Source organism: Calypte anna, chromosome 4A, assembly GCF_003957555.1.
Source record: "Calypte anna isolate BGI_N300 chromosome 4A, bCalAnn1_v1.p, whole genome shotgun sequence".
NCBI lineage: Eukaryota > Metazoa > Chordata > Aves > Apodiformes > Trochilidae > Calypte > Calypte anna.
Window position 1 is genome coordinate 13457486 of NC_044248.1, and position 23033 is coordinate 13480518.

General features: G+C 42.3%; 1 long non-coding RNA gene across 1 annotated transcript in view; it reads left to right on the forward strand.

Annotated features, from left to right (window-relative positions):
* Positions 1–20271, forward strand: part of LOC115598271 — a 49774-nt gene extending 29503 nt beyond the window's left edge. The window contains exons 2-3 of the long non-coding RNA XR_003987534.1: positions 18478–18640; positions 20209–20271. This is a non-coding gene — a long non-coding RNA (uncharacterized LOC115598271). The remainder of the gene's footprint in view (positions 1–18477; positions 18641–20208) is intronic.
* Positions 20272–23033: the final 2762 nt, after the last annotated feature.

Here is a 23033-nt window from a genome sequence, read left to right on the forward strand (position 1 = left end):
TGCTTAGAAGAATTCACCACTAATGCTGGCACAGTCCTACCAATAATTTAATTTTAAGAGAAAAATGGGTCCAAATCATTGCCCCCTACTAGTGCTTTCAAAAGTGTCAACTATGCAGTATTTTCAACAAGTTACATTTTCCAGAGAAAGATATTCACTTCGTTTCATTCTCCTTTTCCCTCTGAGCTAGAGCAGCAACTCAGGAGAACGGCCTCAAACATGAGGTAGAGGAGAGATGTAGGATTTTTCCATGGTTCATAATCACTTTACTAATCACTTTTGCTAATTTTTTAATTCAGTGATTTTTCAAACCTCTAGGAGACACAGCGCAAAAAGTTTTAGGATAAATTTTCACAAAAGGTAAGTGAGAAATGCGGTCACTAAGTCTACAGACTTGGTAGAATGGAGACTGCCCCTCCACTTGGTAAACTTGGCTGTTGTCAAGATTGTGAAAGGTCATTTATTATCTGTTATGAATTCTTCTAGCAAATATCAATGAATTACCTTCTGCTTGAAGACAAAGCCATAAAAGTGCTTTCTTTCCTTCACCTCTTGTGACATCTAACCCATTCTTCTGTCTGTTCCCTCTCCCTGAAGGTTTAACATCTTCCTCATTCCATGATCACCAGAGCAAAACATAGAAATAAGGAAAACATCTCTAGTATGAATTGAGGATTTTTAACTGAAGCAGAAATTTTACAGTTAGGAATCTATGGAAGAATTATGGGAATCCTAATGATTTCAGATCTATTACACATATGCAAACCAGCAGTTTAGGACAAAGAATATGGTCATGCATAGCATAGCACAGATCACCAAGCAAATCTCCAGTGGGAAGGTGAGCACCTACAAGTCCTTTTGATGTTTGGGCTGGGCTCAGTGTTTCACATAATTAATATGGTTTTTTCAAAACCAGTAAGCATTATATTCATGCTTTCATGAAGAAAAAGCACAATGGCATTTGCAAAGTGTACTCAAACATGCACTTATTAAAATCAACATCAAAAAGGCCTATTGACCTTAGATGTGATCTAAGCTGTGTATATGATAACAGATGCCTGAAGCTGGCTAGCAGTAAAAGAAAAGTTTCTGATAAATGGTGGAATACAAATTTTTAATAGTTTCTAACAGTATGATCCCACTCTTGGCTAAGTCAGTCAGTAACATGGAAATCACTCTGAGCTGCTGACTGACAATAATCACAGAGAACAGCTCCTGCAGGGAGCATTTGCCAGGCTGCCTCCCTGTTGAGGGAGTCCCACCTGCACCCTCCATGATGGGGGTGTAGGGAGGTGATCTTCACCCTGCACATTGTGAAACCAAACTCCAGTTACTGCAGAAGGCTACAGCATAACACAGGTCGCAATGAATTAATCTGACTTTTTCTCTACTCTCTGCCCTGGACATCTGTAGCATTCCAAGCATAGCTGAGGCTCTCTATCTTTGAGGTCCTTCATGGCCACTAAAAAAGACCACAAAGAGTTGCAAAAGGAAGACTGTGATCAGCTTCAGTGCTATCAGCTCCAATCCTCTGAGGTACAGAAATCACTAAAGAAAAACTCTTTGACACGGAAGATAAATTTTTTTTAGAGCTCTGAATCTGCAGAATGAACTTTGCAAGGAGCTGAAGACCACCACAAAGCACAGAACTTTCTGCTCCAGCTGTAACTGACCTTGTCTTTCTAACAATAATAAAAAGAAACGTGCCAGCTGGTATCCCACCAAAAGAAACTGCTGCAGAAAGCCCTGAGCAGTGGCTGGCAGGACACACCACAGCGTGCATCTTGTCTGAGGAAGGACTGAAAACGTTATCTCCACATTTGTCCTGCTTGAAGCACAGTTTTTATAACACTGACAGATCAAAACAATTTATATTACAGTGCATCAGTCACACAAAAATGACAACTGATTTTGCTCTTATTCTTCCCATCTATGCAGTTTGGGAGTAGAGTGGTTCTATACTTTTAGGGGTATAGACGCAGAAAGGATTAGAAAAAAAGAGAGTACTTACATAAATGTCCGAATATGTATCCAACTACCTTCTGCTAAATACTCAATTACAGATTCTGTGAAGTTGAGTTTAGAAGGCAGAGGTTCCTCAAACCAACAGGATATTTAATTCATCCCTCATTACCATAACATTGAATATTATAGCACCAAGTAATCTGCTAATTAGAGTTTTCCTTTTCAAATCTACTGCAGTTGATTGACATAATCAGCATTAAAACAATCCTGAGACTTCTCAAAAGCAAACCAACTTGCCTTTGGGTCTTTATTTGTATATAAGCAAGTTAAAGCTAATTTCTAAAAAACATCATGTGGATTGCATTTTGTAAGATCCTAAAAGACCTTTGACCACTTCAGCATTAAACACACAGAATCCTACTAGGGCAATAATAATACCTTCTCTTTCTTTCTAAGGAAGCCTGTTTGACTTGACAAAACATGTATTGTCAAGTACATGACAGGCACAGATTATTCAGGAGATAACACAGCACAGTCATAAGGTCTGAAACTCAGGTAACTGCCAGAAATTCCCATACAGCTTCTATTTTTTATGCTTTATTTCTTATGAATCTGGTCTTTCAATATATGAATAGTTATAGAAGTAGCTTAACGGCAAAATCATGAAGTAACTTGACACTTGTAAACTTTCACTATTTTTATGCTTGCACATCATATCCCTCCAGTTTTCTTTGACGATTGTAGCTAGTCTGGGACACACATGGTTGTATGTTTAGGAGCACACAGTGACTGCTGTTGCTGTTGCTGGACACTTTTGAAGTTACCAAATATGAGTAATAATAATTATTACTTGTATATAATAAAGATAATAATTATATCTACTGGTCAGGCACTTCTCCTTAGGGAAGAAGTAAAATACAAAATATAACTCTTATGGGAGTTTGCCAAAACTGAATGAAAAATACAGTATTCTGTAATCAGGTCAGCTCACCTCGTAACACTTGTAAAAGTAGGATTGACATTATGTTGCCTTGGTATTTCTGTGGTTGCCAACATTTTACATGCAACTATAAGAAGCCTTGCAAACAATCAGGATGAATTCATAGCTCCTGGTAAGACTGGCCATGGCCCACAGGGAAAATCTGTGCCATGGCAAACCCCTCCATCTCAGAACTTCAGGGGCAACACCTGGCTGCGTCCTGACAGTCCTGATGGGGTCACCATTTCCTTCAGTGCCTTGTTTACTGGTGGAAACCCAAAAAACAGAAAGGGAAATGGAGCAGGTCACTGCCAGTCTGTGGTGAAATCCACGTGGCAGCTACACAGCAGCTAATCCCACAGGAACAGGGTGAAACAAATCAGCAGTTCTCAGGACAATGCTATGATTTGGTTTTTGCAATGCAAGTGCTGATGACAGAGATATAATGGAGGCATCCATCATAGTCCAAATAAAAGAGAGAGAGCAACATGATTTTTTTTTTTGCTTTTTTTTTTTTTTAATACATCAGTATGTAAATGGAAAGGCTGAACTGCCTGGCAATACTCACATTTCTCTAAAGGAATGGAGACCCTGAAGTATTTATTCAGTACCTTTGAAAATCTGGTCACACACATGATCGGTACGTTAGGGCCTAATTTACAGTTATCTCCTTTTAAAAAAAATCTACAGTTTCGAGAAGTAGAATAATTGTAAGAAGCTTGTATTGTCTTTCCACTCTGTCTAGAAGAATGGCATGTGGCATTTTCTGTAAGTGCACATATTCACTTTGCAGCCAATCTGAAAGCAATGCATTCAGATCAGACGATACTCCAGGATGCTGCTGACCTCTTTGAGTGGATTTAGACAGTTATGCATACACCCGTGGGTGTATTTAGGTGCCTGATGACCAATGTAATCAATAGGAGCTGCCCAGAACCTGCACCCATCCCTGGGCAGAGCAGTGGAAAAGAACCCATTTAGCTTTCTGCATCTATCAAGGGCAAAGCGAAAAACTGTGAGCATCAAGGCTTGGACCCCGCTCAGCACTGCTGCAATGCACAGGGTGGATACAGGTGGGACCAAAGGGCACCCAACACCGGATGGGATTCCTTCCTACAAGCCAACACAGCCACAGCTCTCAGCCTCCAGGGGACAGCTACAAAAGAAAACCCATACCCAGATGTGCCCAGAGGAGCCCCAAGGCACACAGACACACAGGAGTGGCTGCACGCCCCACTTGAGTTGCAGCACAGATCCTGTCCTTCTCCATCACCACATGGTACCAGGCCCTGGTTTAGTTTCTCATAGAACCACAGAAGAAAAAATCTGTTGTCTTCCAGATATTTCACCTGTGAGCAATCAGCAATTCTGCCACCTTCCTAGGCTATAGGAGGGACACCAGAGAAGAGAAGAAACACTTGGGTATTGCCCCTGATACTGTCATCACACCCCTTTGGTCACAGGCATTTGCATCAGCCTGGCTACATTTCCCATTTGGGCCCCAGGTCTGCCACTGCTGAACTTACAAGAGTTTGTGATGGGGCATGTTCAGGCCTCCAATGCATTAGTAAGATATATGTTTTGCCTGCATTACAGTCTTGTGCTCAGAAAATCAGGATCTTGGCTTTGTCTCAGTGTTTATCTTCAATAAATACCTCAGCTTTGCCTCAACAATTACATTTACACAGCAGACCACTATCGAGTAGCAACATATAATTCCATTAACAGTACCATTTAAAACACATCCTCTTTGTCCTCCAGAGAAAGGAGTTGTGCAAGGGAAATGTCAGGGGCCTTGTGTGTTTTTGGAATGAAAACAAAAGTTTAATCATTCAGGCCATTTTTTATCCGCTCAGTTTTTGTTTTCCTATTTCTCGTTTTGCACAATACAAACTCAGTCTCATAAAGAGATTGCAATTGGAAAATTCTGGAAGGTGCCCAGGTAAAGCATATTTTAGGGCAATCCTGTGCCAGGGGCTACTGCTGGTGATAATAAATGATAAAGATCCAACATATCACCTGAATCTGCTTCAGATTGATGATAGGGCTTCAGGAACAGGTATGTGTTGGGTTTCTTCGTATCTTCTAAGGAAGAGGTGTGAGAAGATCCTGGTGATAATTGTTAAATACTAACATCATGTTGATATTTCAATCTGATTGTATGCAAGTTTGCAAGACACGTAGAGGTTAGCAGGCTGTTTAAAGAAAAAATTATCTCAATAATTTCAGAGCTGGTGTAGGAGCACTGTTGGAGGAGGCACTGCTGTGACTACAGTGCTCTGCACAAACACCCTGGGCAGCAGCATCTGGGAGGTAACTTCTCTATTATGCATCATTCTTTTTATTCTCTGCATTTTGCACTGAGCCAACTCCGCAGTTAGCGCTTGGCAAATACACAGTAGGGCAAATTAAATGGGAGAGGATCTGTTCTCATGTGCATCAGTACAAGTCCAGAGGAACTCTATTAAAGTCACAGAAGTAAATGAGATCAGAACCTGGCTCACTGTGACCAGTTAAATTTTGGCAGAGTTCTCAAATAGTAGGACTTCTCTGAGAGAAAAGGTTGCAGTGATGGTAATTGTCTGAAGAAGAATGAACGATGGCAGAAAAAAGCAACTAAAGCCACAGGGTGGATAAAAACAGTACATGGGGTCTGCAGTAAAAATCACCATGGCTAGATCTAGTGAAGCAGGTGTCTAGGAGGATAGGAGAGAAGAGGAGGGGTGCTGGAGCTGCTTGAGACACTTGCAACCAAGCCTGACATTTCCCAAACTCAAGCATTATCTCTCTTTGACCTCAGCATTCCTGAGCTTCAGTGCAGCTCAGACTCACCACCATCTCACACATGCTGAGCTCTCAGTACCTACTTCAAGCCCACAGGTGTTGTGGCATCCTGGACTATGCATCCCAGGAACCAAGGCCTCCTGAAGACCTCAGGCTAGTGGGTACACTCTGAATATATCTTGACATTGAGTTTTATGCAACACACTACAGACAGGGTCCTGTGTCTTGTGGGAGAGCCCAATTATTTTCTAAAATAAACCATCAGTTTACTTTTACCAGCTTTGAGACCTAATACTGGTGGCACAACCCACAGGAGCAGGCAGCATCTGAAGCAAACAGCTGTCTTTACCCTCATCCACCAGCAGCCACCAAACAAGGTTTCTGTACTGTTGTGGTGAGGGGATGGTGAGATGGGGGTGGAGGCTGCTCTGTAGTTGTGGTTACAACAGGATGAGGAGATTTCCTGTGGTAATTCAGAAAGGCTGCCTGCAGGAATAGCTCTAGTGATTCTCCCCATCTCCTCCAGGCAAATAAGACAGTTATTTGGGCTGGTACTCACCTACAGGCCATGGGTATGGCTGAGCAGGCCTGGCAAATTTGGCACTTGCTCATTAACTGTGAGATAAGCTCCTCCTCTGCAGCTCTGTTATCTCTACTGGGCAGGGAAAATTAAAGTAATTCTATGAAATGTCATTCAACCTTGTGGCTCAGGAGTGCAGATGGGACAGGAAGGTCTTTATTCCTCTTATATATTTTACCTGGTGTGAAATACGTGGGTATCACTGTGAGCAGGGACAGACTCAAAAGTCACATGAAAGGATGGAGTGATCAAGAATGAAGAAATCAGGTTCTTCAGATGGAGCAATGTGACAGGCTTGGCAAGATTCACACAAGCAACCAATTTTTTTATATGAACTTCATCACAGATAAAAGTAAAGGACAAGTCTTGCAGGGTACCCCCACAAATTAATGGAACCCTTAAAAGTAGCAAGTCTGCAGTGAAGGTGAGGCAGGTAACCCAACAGAAGGAAATGTTTGCATCAATCAAAAAGGCTAGAGGAATTCTTGTGTATAGGAACCTGGGAATTCTGGATGCTATGGACCAATTCTGCAACTGTTTTTTGTTTAAAGGTGCTCAGCCTCCTGTACTCTGAGAAAAATCTTAACAGATTAAGAGGTTTCAGAAAGGCATTCACTGAATGACTGAGAGCTGTGAAATGCCATATAGCAGCTGTTTCCAAAAGCTGATGCTCTTCACTAAAGCAAAGGGAAGAATTCATAGAGGTGTAATTTAGGAGTATCTGTATATGGAGCAAAACTTTGGTAGAGAAATACAGCATGTGGTTTCAGCAGAGAGGAAAAATTAACTGCTGGAAAAGCGGGTAGATTCTTCATCACTGGGTACAGTTTAATTAAACTTGGCTGGTCTACTTAAAGAAAAGCGATAGTTCAAGCAGGAACGAATGCAGGGAAGCCCTTTTAATTCATGTTATATGGAAGGCCATGTGAGATGATTTGTTCAGGACATCAGTCAATGAAAAGTGGGCCATCCTGCACTCGTGTCCTCCACCCTCCATCTCAGCCCTAGCTCTGAGCAGTGGCAGCAGTGAAGCATCTCCAGCACTGCCTTCCTCCACCCTGGGATGGAGAACCCAGGAACAGCAGGAGGGGGAGAGAGATGGGCATGAAGTTTTTAAGTGCAAGAACTGGGCTTGGAAATTCAGGAACAAATAGCCTTTTTTCCTCTGTTTGTGTAACTAATTGTTGAGCAAGAGAAGAGAGAAGATGTGGCCTGGTAGGATCTAGAATAAATTCACTAGAAATTAAGAGTCTGGTGGCCAGCTGGAAACTTCCTACTTTACCTCCTGAAAGGCAAAAGAGAGCTCTTACAGAAGAAGGTATCCCTCTTTGTTTGTCTGCAAGAACTGGCAACACTCACTCTGACTTTCTCTCTTAAACACACAAGAAAAAAAAATTAAGAATCAAACAATAAAAAAATAGCCTTTTTTGAAATACCTCTTGATAATAAGGTCACTCCCATGATAAGTAAAATATTCTGGTGTTTGGAGTCCTCTGTGAGATCCAAGCACTGCTAGGCAGGCAGTGGGCCCCTTGGACTGCATTTCTGAGTGGGTTGTCTCACGCCTTTGTGAATTCCTCCTCTGAGGATGCTGCAGTGACCTCTCTTGGCAAGGTTCACGTGTGTCAAATTGCAGGCATGTCTTTCTTAAGACATTCTTTGCATGATGTCTGCCAGGAGATGCAAAATCTAAATCAGCTTAAAAGCAGTGCTAATTGCCTGGAAGTTGGTCAGACCTTTACCTATTCCCTACAAATTAAAAACAAAAACAAAAAACAAACAAACAAAAAACCCAAACAAACAAACAAAAAAAACCAAAAAAACAAACCCCAACCCTCTGACCATTTTATAGTTTTAACACAGACTAGCATAACAGTTCAGCCAACAAAATTTGTCAAAGAGCCAGCCCAAATTAAGCATAAAATATTTTAAGCACTCAAATCTCCCGTTCTTTTAAAGAATAGGACTTCATTGGAGTCATCTTGGATGCATTAGCCTCTCTTGACAACACTCTTACAAATTCCAGCACAAAATTAAGATACAATTCTACACAAGCTTACACAAGCTGTGAAAGCTCGTGCCTGCATTTGCTTACTTCTCTGACCACTCTGTTGTTCATGCTGGGCAGAAGATGTATTTCATCCATCTGAATTTGCACTCCAGGCAAAGTATTCCTCCCACCATCCCCACCCTAACCTGAAGACAGTACTTACTATCTTCAGGACACTTTGCAAGTCACCAGTGTTGTTGCAACATGTTGCTCCACCCTTGCATGGCTGGACAGGTAGATAAAGAAGTTAGCCCATGCTCCCACCTGGATAAGGAGAAGCTTTCCAATGGGAAGGATACAGAAGCACCTGAACAGGTTGCCTGGGGCACTGGTGGAGTCTCCATTGAGTCTTTAAGAAGGGCTTAGATAAACATCTCTTGGGAGCAATACAGACACAGTTCATTCTGCCTTCCAACCATATCTTTCTGGATCTAGGGTAAAATTCTGCTTCTGCTAAACTGTCATGAATATTTATTTGCCTGTTCCCTGCATCCTATGATACTGAGGAGACACAGTCTGGCAGCTGGCATTGAGGTAAGTGAATTGCAAGTTGTATTAATCAAGTTAGAAGACATTTGGCCCTTATCTACTATTGTCCAGCTACTAGAGTCATGGGTATTGACTGGTATTTGAGTCTTCATATCCCCAAATGAGCAACAGCTTCCAGACTTTTATAACTCGCATTATTTTTAGCCTGTTACACAGCCCTTACGAGTGATCTGCCTGGAGTGGGTTTGCTGTCAGCCCAAAGGGAGGGGAGAGGAAGGGTTCCTGGAGACATGGAGGCATTTCCATGGGTGGTCAGAACCCCATCTGCTCCCAACTGCAGCTCCTTCTTGAAACCCTCTCGGAGCATACTTTTTAAATGCCAAATAAGCAGAGCACCAACAGCACATAAAGAAATAATTGAGAGGCTCAGGAAGGAAGCCAAGAGGACGTGGCTAATGTTTCACCCAACCTCACCCCCTGGCTCCATCTCCCCCCCCTCCCCTGCCCTGCAGCCCTTCCCCGGGTGCTGTGAACCCCAGGGCTGCCTCCAGTAGGCAGCTGCTCCCTGACTGCCTGCACTGTCTGCCCCGCTGGCACCGGCACAAGGAAAACAAAGCAGCTAAAAACATAAAGCGCTGCGAACTGAGGAGCGGCCTGGCCGGGAGGACACCGTCCTCTCCCTTCGCGGGTTTCATGCCCCTCCCGAGGCCCGGCCCAGCCCGGCCCTGTCCGGCCCAGCACCCACCCGCAGAGCCGCCGCTGCCCTTGGGAGAAGCCCGGCCCTGAGCAGAGCTGAAATGGTGGTTTTGTCACATCGGGATGATGTTAGTGAGGGGAAAGATTTGTCAGGCTGTGCCTTTCCTTTGGATAAGCCTGCTTTGACTCCCTAACCTCCAGCCACATGTTCTTTACACACACTGACTCATTTAACTCATCTTTCATGCCACTCAATCCCTCTCCTTTGGCACAGAACGGCTTCTTTTTCAATAATCTGGATTACAAGTAACTATCCAGAGGCCCTTCCCAGCAGTCCTGCTCCAAAACTCCTGCTCTCTCCAAGTTATTTCCCATCCTGTTCTTACTTCATGAAATCAGTGCCATAAGCAAACAGTACCCAGTACACAAAGAGAAAAAAAAACACCAATGTATGCTATAACTTTGTTGCTATCTTTTGCTGGCAGGTCAAACTTTCTGAAAATGAAGCTGGCAGGCATGACATGCCCGGAGAGGCATTCTGTCTGCAGGAATTTGGACTTATTGGAGGTGAACAGTGTTAATTATTGATTAATAGTATCCACCTTACTTCTAGTGAAGTTTTTAGGTCTGACCTTTTACCTGACTTAAACTATAAACTGTGGTAAGTGGGGCTGTAGAACCACAAAACTTTTCAGTGGATTTAGAAAAAAATCCACTTCGAGCAAGCATCAACCTCAGTGGCAAAAGTATTCCAGATCCCAAATTAAAAGAAACACATTGGTGCTGACCAGAAACTTGGAGCTGAAGTCACAAATCACCAACAATACAGTCTCATGACATAAGCAGTAGCATAGCAGCAAAGCTGCTGCCAAACAGCAGTGAAACAGAAACACAGATCGGATTGGTAGGAGACTAAAAGCAAATGTGATTCTGCTTGCAAAGAATGTATGAACTGACAGGGAAGAAAAGAACTAAAAATGAGAAGAAAAGAACTAAAAATGACTGTATGGTTTGGCCAAAACCAGATATAGAATTAAAATCAACCAAGTTTCTGAAGGTTTGGCTTTGTTTGTTTATTTGTCTACTAGATTCATTTTTGATTCAGCTGTTTTTCATTTTGATTAGTTGTGTTTAGAGTCCAAAGTGATGAAACAGTACTAGAAAGGAAGTTCTTGTGGGTTTTTGGGACCATCCAGAAGCAGAGTAATGGAAAATCTACAATAGGCAGGAAGGACTGGAAAGAGTGTGAGAGTTTTCCTACCTAAACTCTGCTGAGTTCTGCAGACTGATGATATATCATGATATAGATACTCTCTCTTGGGGTTATGCAGCTGAGTACAGACTCAGTGAAGGTACAGGGAGAAGTTGTGGTAAACTCTAAGAGTACAACTGCCTTGGAGGCACAGCGATCCAAACAGCCCTTTTGCATTTCTTCTGAGTTCTCTGGTTTTTGTGCTCCATCAGCCATATGCCTTTTCTTGTGTTGAGCCAGCAAGGGCTGGAGACATATTTCTGTGCTTTCTTCCCTGCTTGAGGACTGACATCATGCCAGGAACTTCCTGGCCTTATCATAGGTCAGAGATTGCATTAGCATTGTGCAAACTTGACCAGTCTCCCAAACACTGTAGAATTACCATTTTTTAAAATTCCTCTTCTCAATCAAAGTTTGTGAGTGCCAGAGAAACTACATGATATTACTCTAGATGGTGTCTTACTTAAGCTGTTTCTCTGCAATCACAGGCACTTCCTATAGCATGTGAGTCTGTCTATTGATATGCCTAGGGATGATATGTTGTTTGTTTTACAGTTTTACAGTCAACACAGACATTTGAACACAGCCGAAATTGTTCTCATCCAACTCTGCACAAGCAAAAAGAAAATGAATGAGCTCTGAGCACTGGCCATGCCCAGTGATGTCCACTCCATACACTGGTCATTAGCTTCAGAAAAGGTAAAAAATGTTGAGGAACACATACCTGTCTCATCTGCAGACAGGTACAGAATAGGCAGGACATCAGGAAAAGGCAATGCAAGAGACCAGCTAACACCCTAAGAAGAAAGTTTTATAATTTTTCCCATGTAATTTTTTTTAAGTGGTTTGAGTAAAGAATGAAAATTACTCCCCTCCTCCAGCAAGTACAGCTGAGCCCTGTTTCACTGAGCATGCATATTCCTTCTGCTGCTGGTGCACACACAGCTGCCACTGGTTAGGTATGTCAGTGCTTTGTGATCCGTAACACATGCCTCTTCCCCACCTCCTGTGAGTGAAGGGGACACAGGAAAAGCTCCTGCCTCCAATTCATAGAAGGAGGATTGATTTGCCTGAGGTCCTAAATCGTAGGTAGAGCTCAACCTGTAAAGCAATGGCTAAAAGTTGAACCATCTTTTTTTTTTCTTCCCTATTGCATGATATTAATTAACCAACTACTGACCAGATCTTTAGCTGTCTGAAGGCACTTTACCTTCAGCTCTTTGAGGGGGATGTTAGCCATTTTGCCCTATCTCAAGGTCGAATCCTATAAATGTCAAAAGGATTAGCTTTTGGAGTTAGAGTTAATAGAAATATGAAATATATATTATTTTATATTGTGTAATAGATTACATGTTGTTCATATATATTATTTGATACAACGTATATTAAATATAATATTTAAAATAAAACTAATAACACTGAGCAGGAGGAATGGGGGTTGGAACTGGATGATCTTTAAGGTCCTTTCCAACGCAAACTATTCTGTGGAGCTTTTGCAGGGGGTTGCATATAGATTTTTTTTTTAAGGACCCTTCCAATCCAAACTATTTTATGGTTCTCTGATTCATGCCACTGAGCAGTTTGCATATAGAAGTAGCAGGTTTTGAGCATGAAATTTGAGCCCAGGAAAGTGTGGTTATTATATGCATACATCCATAAGATTATTTGAAAATGTTTTTTAAAATCTCATATACGAAGACCAGCTACTGCTTTCTCCCAGTCCCCTCACACTAGTACATCAGGAAAGTAGACACTGAGAATGAAGAAAAGTTACTTAAATCAGTGACCAGTGGTATGTATGGTGCTCACAGATGTGACGTGGGTACAGGTGTTCGTGGGTCAGGATGCCATCTGGTAGGAGTCAAGGAGGAAAAAAAAAATTTGCAACCTTTACAGCACATAATAATGGTATAATGCCTCTAGAATGTGTCAGAGCTGCTGCTTGTGATATTTTCACAAACGTGCCTTACTGCTTTTCACAGAAACACAGAATGGTCATGGTTGGAAAAGACCTCTAAGATTACCATGTCCAACTCTCCTTGCTGTTTTTTGTCCTTGCTGTTGCTTACATGAAACTATATGTAGGCTGGATAACAATAGCATGCCTTCAAATTTCATACTAGAGGTGCATTATTTATTCCTCATTTTTCACTGTTCCAGTTCTGAGCTTGGAGGTTTTTTGTGAATGTGATTCTCTTCTAAAAAATTCATTCTCAGTAGAAAGCACAGCATCTTACTGAGGATCAAGCATCTTAGCCCTTAGATAAACAATACATCCTTCTGATAAACAAGCAGCATGACTGACCCTGTGGTGGACATCCCCTACTGTGAAGCCTGCTCTTACTTCTCTCTCTCTCTGCTCACATCATGAATAACAAATGGGAGGACTAGGTCAGAAAAGAAGTTTGACACAAAAATCCAAGTTTCCCAGAGGCAGTGCCTCAACAAGCTCTACCCGTGACAACACAGATATGGGGAAAGGGAAAGGTAAGGGTTTCCTCAAACATTGTTTGGCTCTTAGGAGGGTGGAAATGCAGATGAAACACATCTTGCTAGCAGCAAGGCAGGAGAGACACTAAACAGCCAAGTCCTGGTATCCAGTGTTCACAGGTAGGAATAGAAGTGAACCTCTTCCTTCTGGCCTGGGAAGGGGGAGGAACGCTCTGCTGTTTTATCTAAAAAGAGAGGATATGCTTGGCATTAAATTTTGGCAGGTGGAGCTGGGCTGGTTTAGGCAGACAGTGAAGCAACAATCACAGGATGAATAAAAATAGAATGACTGGAAGTAAACCAATGTCTATAATGCAGAGTGGTCATAAGGGAAGAACCAGATTACTGGGAGGTGGGAGTGTGTAAACAAAGGAAATCAGGGAGGTACTGGACATGGTGAGGGAGAAGAGCTGGCCTGGGAAATATATCTTGGAAGCTGGATGTAGATGAGGCATGTCAGGACATGCTCTAGAGGCCATGGTGATATAGATGTTTTGTTTTGTTTTCTCTTATTTTATTTTTATTTATTTTACTGGGGTGGAGTGGTGTTAACAGTTGGACACAGTGATCTTCGAGTTCCTTTCCAGCCATGACAATTCTGTGATTCTGTGACAGTAAGGTTTTTAGAAAAACAGGGTAAATAGGTGAGATAATGGAAATGGAGATATGGAACCATAGAAGCATAATATCATCTTAAATATCATCTACTTCCAACCATCCTGCATGGGCAGGGACACCTTCAACTAGACCAGGCTGCTCAAAGTCCTCTGCAGCCTGGCCTCAAACAGTTCCAGTGAGGGGACAAAAAAAAAAGAGAAATGCTACTCTCTCAATCATATTCCATTTTAAAGCCTGGCTAAATAGGCATTTAGTTACACCAAACAGCAGTAGATGGCTGCAGCAGGAATTCCAATAACCACCAAAGCATTTTCTATCTATAGAAATGCACAATGAAGTCTATTTAATATGGCCTTCATTTCCAATTGAGCAGATGAATTTAATAGACTGCAGGTTTTTGTCTGAGGACAAAGGCAGGGAACTGTGTAAAGCTGAATAACATGAAATACTCAGGAGTCTGCTTCTGGCTGGTACTTAAGTCTTTGGTTTACAGTCATGGAGTTGGGGGGAAATGCTGCACATAAAAAATAAAGGGCAGGAGGTACTTTTCCCATATAGTCTATTACTTTCTGCAATTCATGAGAAGTCCTTCCTTGAGCATAAAGGTGACCTTTCATTTATGTACCATATCTGTTTGGTTTGCTGAAAAAGAGTGTCCTTAAAATATTAAAGGAAATGTAAAAAGTAGGGGTAAAAGAGTGTGTCTCATGGCAGGACTTATATAAATAATGACTAGTAAAGGGAATTGGCATTGAAATTGCTCTATACAGGAATATCCTTATGGTACTACAGACCACTAACTGAAAAAAATACATTTATTAACTATTGTTACCACACAGAGACCTTAAAACTGAAGGCAAAGACAGCTCACTGCTCTTATGAGAGGATAAAAAAAATATAAATGTGAGGATCTGAAGAGAGATGTGAATTTTTGCAGAGAAGTGTTCTAACAGAGAGAGAACCAAAAGGAAAACTGGCAACCTAGAAAACAGAGGAGCAAAGACATTTAAATGACTGGGGACCTTCAGGAGCAAGTGTTACAGAATGTCTGCCCATGTTCCCATTACTGCTTTGTGATCCCAAATGACCTCAGCAGTCCCAGCAGATGGCTGGATGGGATGATGGTGGTGTCACTGTAACCCAAATGTATGGTACATAAGAAAAGAGGGGGAGCAGGCACCACATGGGATCTAAAAACGCTCAGCACAAGGAGTTCAGTCTGTCTGCCTGGACACCAGCAGGAAGCCTGCACTGGCCTGCAGTGGGATTCCCACCTCGAGCAGCAGCAGCTGGCAGCAGAACCACAGCCCACCCAGCAGGGGCCATGGGCAGCAATGGTTTTCTTATGGCTGGAAAGGAATGACAGGGATCTTAGCTTAATGGGGCCTCTCTAGCAAACCCCCCACACACCCTTGCTCAGCAAGGTAAAAATGTGATTGCAAGCAGTGCTAAGTGCAAGTCACAAGCTCTTCCACAGCCAGAAGTAAAGAATTATATTTGCAACCACTCCTTAGAAACCCTAAACAAACTTAAAACTAAACCTACATCAGCTTATTTCTATCAGTGTTGCTCCCATGACTTGTGTACAAAAATGTGTTTCCAGTTTATTGGCACCAAGATGCTGCCAGTGGAGCTGCAGAGCCTTGGCCCCAGCTGTCTTCTCATGCACAACTCACCCATGAGTTAGGGGGTTGGTGCTCTCCTTGACTTGAAGCATAGACAAAAATATCATTCAGAGCCTCCCCAGCTTGCAACCCCTGCCCAGAAGACCCCAAATGCTCAGAAATAATTTATGTAGAAGTTAACATCTTGGTGAACATTGAGAACTGGAGCAGGGCTAGAGTGATGCTGGTGAGGGACCTGGTAGAGCAGGGAGAGCTGCAAAGAAGAGCAAATGTTGTGGCTATTCAGGATTGTACAGGACATGGCTGCTGAGGATGGAAGGAAGGAGAAAGCACTCATGGGTGGTGGGTGAGCATCTCTCCAGCACCTGCAAAACTACTCAGGAGGTTGTGGCAGTACACAGCGTCGATGTGCAAAGCTGAGGGTGCTCAGTAAAGCAAGTTGGAAAAAAATCTAAACCAGGGAGACCCTCAAAATCAAGACTGATATCAAGCCTTTATATATTCTAGTGCTGTAAGCATGAGACATCTTCAGTTGCAAAGATAAGGAGTTGCAAAGGTAGGGACTTTCGGGGCACATTTAGCCCTTCTACAGCAGATGTGCTAAGAGCCGGCAGCTGAGAGGGGTCCGTACCGCAGAGGGACACCGGGTGTGTCAGCAAGGCGAGCACCGAAGGACAATGCAGCGCTGCAACTCCCTTCCGCCCCTGCCCCCTCTGCCAGACATCCGGATTCCAGGCACAAAACGGCAAAGTCTTTTTTTTTTTTTTTTTTTCCCCTTGAATAGCTTTTTGGGACCCTGGGAGGCTGCCCATGAGACTGCCAAATCCTTGCTGCTGCCCGGACAAGCTGCCAGCACGAGGTGCAATTCCTCATCCTCACTCAGTGGTAACTGCAGTAGCACTGGAACCAGACATGGGAGTAAAGCATCTCTCGAGCCTGTTTCCTGTCTCCCTTCCAGTTGTTTCTGTCACACAGCTGGTGGGGTTTGTCACCTGCAGGTAAAGGCGCTGTGACTCTTCGGTCAGAGGGATGAATTTCTAGTATAATGATGCATTACAGGCTGTTAGGTATATCCTAGCTCCAATTTTTCCTTCTCTTGGTTCTCCTGCATTTTTTTTTTACGAAAGTTTTATTTCTGCATCAAAAAAAAAAAAAAATAAATAAATAAATAAATAAAAAAGAAAGAAAGAAAGATGGGGGAAGGGCAACAGGGGGAATATATTTCTCTTTCTTTCTTTCAATTTAGTAAAATGTAAACAAACAAAAAATCCCTGACACTCATGTTCAGGAGATTCCACAGACAAGCAAAATCTCAGCACTGCACTATGGCACATGTGTATGTCTGGCACTTCCACCTCCCTGGAGACTGGACCACTGCATGATATGCAGGATCTTTGCTTGGAAAACGTAATATATTATTAATCAAAATCTTGCTGAGAACAGCCAGCAGGTCCTGACGTGGTAGCAAGGGAATAAAAACAGGCAGTAGTATCATGCAGATTATTTTTTTTCTTTATTTAATGAAGCATTGGGATAATAGAAAACATATGCCTTTCTATTTGCTGCATTTTTAACATAGCCATTCAGCATTACTTTTGTTTTTAATTTAATTTGAGTAGGTTTTATGAGTTGCTGTTGTGATGGGAATTTTTTATTGCTGATACTGCATATGCTATTGTCTTCAGGGTGCAGAATTCCATAAGAAAAATCTCTTTTGAAAGTGGGTTTTGGCTGGCTAGTTCTGATAGGTACTTAGAAGTGGTAGACAGGTACTGAGACTGCCATAGTCCAGTGTTTTCCCTGGGCTTTCTCACTCCTATGATCAGTCCACCTTCTCCCTGCTGCACACTCCTGGCAGGAGGAAGCTGTATCCCAGTGTCCTCAGGAGCTGAGCTCACATCCCCCTCTGCCTCAGCAAAGGGGGCAGCTTGCAGAGACCCCAAGGAGCCCATTCAGCCCCTTGCTGTGAGAAAAGGCAGTTTTCACCTTGTTTTCCAACAAATAGAAGCCAAAAAGAGTCATGTTTTAGAGTAACCATGACTTCATAGTTATTAGCAGCACAAAGCTTTTAAGATGACCAGAGAAGGCATGAAAGGAAAGCTAAATAGTAATAATAATAATAACAGCAACTGCAACAATAACAACAAGAAAATCTTTTAAAAATACCTCCCAAGAGCTATGACTAGGTGATAAGTCCCAGTTTCCACTTAAATTACCAAGTGTTGGGTGCAGAGGGTTAAGAAGCTTGTTTGCTATGTCAAACGGAAGCATTTTCTTAAGAGAAATCTATTATTTTGAGTTCCCATTTGTACTGGGCTCTGGCCTAAATCCAAGTCAGAGACCAGTTCACAGGAGGGAATTAGAAGACAGAGCCAATAACTAAGCACCAGATTAATTCTCCCAGCTCTGTAAATGTGCCACCAGCTACAGCTGGGTCAAAACCACTGTCATGCAAGCCAGTAGAGACATCAAGCCCATGCAAATCAAATGTAATAAATAGGAGGCTGTTATTAAAATTAGATTAAGCTCAATGGGAAAATTGGGACCAGAGCTGTAGTGAGAAGATGATGATCAAGGCAGCTGTGTGCCCTCTGAGCATGCTTCAGTTTGACCTCATCATTTCTACAGGTTGTTTCAAGCCCAGTGAAACCAGAGAAAAAGCAGTCCCCCTAGCTCAGAATCAAGATAATCTCTACAATTGCAGGTTTATGTTTTATGTTTATATATTCACATCAGACAAAACACTTAGATCCCTTATTCTGATTTTAGGCTCCTAATTTAACTGAAAATTATGAGTCTAAATGTGCTGCTCATTCTGACTTGTACCCAAAATCGCTGAAAAAAAAAAACAACTGGTTTATTTTATTTTCCCCAATGGAAAAATCAGCTTTGGGTAACAACCTTGTAACCCATTTTCTTTTTTTTTGTTTGTTTTTCCCAAAAACCTAGTTGCGTCTGATGAAGATTTTGTTCCTTCATCAAGCCATTCTCACTCAGAACCAAAATATCCCACATTCTGCCACGATGAGCAACAAGCAAAGCCAAGCACTGCAGCTCCTGAGCCCTGGGTCCCACATTACCCACAGCCAAGAGGGAAGCCTGGAGAAAAGAGGTCTCAAATTTGGCTGCTCCACTAATGCACTTCATTTTGCATTTCCTATCTTCACACATGGCCAATTCCTAAATGGTCAAAGGGGTCACACAAAGGAAACTGAGCACTAAAATGAGTTTCCTGTCTAACATAGCTCTGCACCTTGTGAGAACACATTCCACAGACAGGCCACTCACAGCAGAGTGGACTGTATCTTGTTAAATGTTCTAAAAGCAAATCATCTTCCAGGCTCCGCAGTGGGAAACTGTGTCTATAACTTTAACATTATTCCATGTATTGGCATCATTCACTGCTGACTTTTGTCTGCAAAGCCTTTCAGAAAATCTCATGGGGTATGAACAACATCTGTAAATTATTTTTAAATATGAGATGTGCCTGGGTTAATCCTAGCTGAGGAGTTTCCCAGCAGTGGCCAAGATAGGCAGAGCCATAAGAAGCTGCTGGGAGAGGGCAGCAAGTGAGCAGGTAAGTGCACTTCACCCTGAGGAGTTGCAGAGAAAGACAGGGACTTCCCTATGGAGAGGTGGTCTTTCACTTCCTTTGATCCCTGTGCAGCTGCAGGTGAGCAAAGGAATAAATAATGCACCCTGTAGAAGCCTCTCACCTGCTGAGATGCCCTAATGGTCACATGTGCTCAGTGTCCTTGGAGCTGCTGTGACAGCAGGGACCATCACTGCTGGCCATGCCTTGGAGTAGAGCAGGAATGAGCTAAAGCACTGATCCCCCAGGACTGACCCACACAGCCCTGTAATCCACCCCCTGTACTCTGTCAATCTGACTCTACCAGAGCTCTCCGTCTGCATCTATATCTCCACTCAACTCAGCTACTGATTTTCCCTTCCTAAATCAAAAAAAAACCAACCCCAACCTGTGTTTCCTGGTACACATATGAATACCCCTCTTCACTGGCACGGAAAAATTCTGCTGCCATGTTCATGTTGGAGCATACTGCCTCTCTCTTAGGTCCAGGATCCCACACAAAAAGGGCTTCTTGTTTGTCTCACTCCACAAGTTTCCTTGTACCTTTCTTGTGAGCTTTGCTATTTCTCTTCATGCTCTCTGTCTGCTCTCTGCTGCCTCAGGTACAACCCTTTCCCTCCCAGCCGTCCCTGAGTGCAAGATAAGATAAAAGGACACATACTTTTTCTTTACCTCAGCTGCAGAAAGAAAAACTATTAATGTTTGTTTCTGCTTGCTACAGGGATTCTTAGTGTTGTAAATTTATTCTTATTTTTAATTGTAGCTTGATATTCTGCCTAGTCCTCATATTTAGAAGCTGGTTGGCAACGACTGGAAAGGAGACTATTCAGCCTGTTTCAGCTATTAGCTTTATTTACTACAGCTCTAGCATAAATGGGTAGCAAATGACCTGCCATAGGTACTATGGTGAATTTCCTTTTTGTTCTTTTCTCTCCTGGTTTCTCCCTCCACATTTATTTCTTTTTTATATCTTCCTCTCAATTCCGATTGTCTTTTTTTGTTTGTTTGTTTATTTTTCTTGTTGTAGATTAATTTTTCTGAAACTTAAAAAAAAAATCAGGGACTGACAGGTATTTTCCTTTGCAAAGGTCACACAGTAATTTGCACTGGACTGCTCTGTTAAAGGGACAACTTGTGTTCATCTGACACCAGCAGAAGGTAAGTAGCAGATAAGAGTATGCACAACTGGAGCCTGGGCATCCTCCCAGGAGGGCTGAGCAGATCAGTGCTTGTTCAACAGCCGTAAGCTCTCCTACCCAGGACATCTGCACCATTTTATGCAGGTTTTGCCATAAACTGTAAGATAGGGACCCTAATCCACAGTGTATTTTTATTGTACCCATCTTTCTAGGCAGTTTTTTCTTGTCCCAGACCAATTCAGTGGTATCATCAGCATACTCTAAGGTTGTAATTTCAGCTGCATGGGCTCTGTTGTACATGCTGAGTTTCCACTAAAAACTCTGCTCATGAATCTGTGAAGATTCAAAGACAGTAAAAACACCATTTTTACAAGAATAAGGCATACCAGGTAGATCAAGGAATCTGTTCATCAGTCCCATCCATGAATAATGGGGTGAATATTAACTAACAGCAGAGGCCTCAGGGACATTTTATTGTTGAATCCTGGTGAAAGAGCAACTACCCTCTCTTTGTGGCCTAATGAATATTTAATTAAAAAACAAACTGCTCCTATGGGAAAGACTTGATAGCTTGGTACCTGGAATATTCACCTGAGATACATATATTGTGCTCACATTAGTTCAATCCCTGGACAAGAAAAGCCCATGCATTTAAAAGTGGTAAAGTCAGAAGCTCAGTTTGGACCTGTTCTGTCCCAAAAGAGCACTGTGAACACTAGCATAGCTTTTCTACAAGGGCTTCATGACCTCTGCAAAACAAGCAAAACAAAATTTCCCAGGCTATTCTGTATTCCATTAGTCCGTGGTTAGGAGATGAGGGGAACTGCAGAAAGAAGATATAAAGTAATAGAAAACAATTGTTTTACAAACTCATAATTCTACTGCATTAGCAATGCCTGGAGCCAATAAGCATTTCATAGGCCATTTTCTGATACCTTGTGCCTCACTGCTCATCCACAGAGCATGGGAGTGTATCAGCCTACCTGGCCATCAGACACTGCCACCCTTGTGCATTCCCCAAAATCATTTGAAAGGTGCAACTCTGCATGAAACCAAAGCCTAACATCAAAAACCTAAAAAATGCTGACAGAGAGTAATGATCTCTGCTGCACAGCTACAGCTGTGGGACCTTCTCCTGTATATCAATGCTGAATTTCATTTAAGAGAGGTCCAAGAGAATTGGTAAGTCCATAAAATGGCAAGAGGAAGTTATAAAAATCCCAACAAATTAAGCAGAGCCATAAGGAATCAGTCACTATTATTCTTTCTGTAATTGTGATCACAAGAATAAGCGAAAATTAAGTACTGGAGCCCTTAAATAATTCAGGAAAATTTGTGAGGTCAGTTTTACTGACACACTTAATTTCCTTGTAACTTTTCTATAAGTCAAAGATGGGGAGAAAAAAAACAACAAAAACAAAACCCAAAAACTAACAGCTTAGTAATTCTGCATGCAGAGCTGTAGTCTCTTCCTTCCACCTTGCAGGAGAAAAAAATGGGACAGACTGATCTGTGCTCTGCTCAGTGCAGGTATCTCTGTGTAAATGACCTCGTGGGCAAAACTGCAGCCCCTGCCCTGCCAAACCAACTGAGAGCTCCACTTCTACAGCAAACAACTCTGCACAGAGCCTGGAAGAACATGGGCACTTGTGCTTCACCACCCACTGTGGGCTGTTTCTGTGCCTTTGAGTTATTCTAGGTTTAAAGAGCTTTAGTTAACCAGTTCAGACCAGCATAGTAGCTTTTAGCTGCCCATTTTGGCATGACAAAAAATCAGTAGTGAATTCTAAGAGTGAAAAGTCTGAGTTGCCTCAAAATACTGCTTGGTACAAATCCAGTGTATTTCAGAAGTGATCCAGAAGCAGAGAAAAAGAACAGATCCAGTGACTAGTTGTGCTTACATGATTTCAAACACATTTTTTAAAAGTTTCAAAATCTCACTGAAAGCATGAGACCTAAAATCTGCAGCAAGGGACCTGTGCACCACAGAGAAGGATAAACTCCTTTGCATAAGTAATATCCAGCAGAAATCCACATTCACAAACCAACTTGCAGGCAGTTGCACAAGGGAGCTGGGGTTCACACCTCCCAGCACATTTTTGTTCAGCCAAGGCTTTCTCACAGACATAAGCTCCACTGCAAGTGGCTTTGAAGTCCTGTGCACACCTGCAGAGATTACAAAGAAGGGAAGGCAGGTCCCTCCACACCCAAACTGTAAATTAACAATGCAACTTGTCAAGTTAAGATATGCCCTCCAGCACCTTGTTTTAAAGTCAGATCAATGGCTGACAATCTCCTGATACAATTAACCCTTTCCCTGGAATTCACACACAGTTTCCAGCCTGAAGAAAAAACAAACTTAGAGAAGTGATTGTGTGATTTTTTTTTTAGCTTTTTTTCCTAAGTATTATGCCAGTTCAAACCTGGGCTTTAATCCAAGACAGGAACTGAATCATGGAATCATGCCCTGGGTTTTTTCTGCACAAACCAGAAGAAAATTACCACTGTACTAATTGATTTTTGCAGTATGCTTTGTTCAGCAGTAGTTTTGGCCTGTGAATATGTCACAGGTTGAAGGGAACCAGCTTTTGCCTTTCCATTTCACTTGTTATACGTGGAAGAACCCTCTGCTATGAGTAGATCATGGCAATTACTGTGGGATTTTTTTTCCAAAAACCTTCAGGAGGTTCTGTTCTTCAACCAGAGAAGCATATCACCAGTAGCTACAGCTTTCAAAGGACTTTTAACAGAGCAAAAATTAAGAATACTTATCC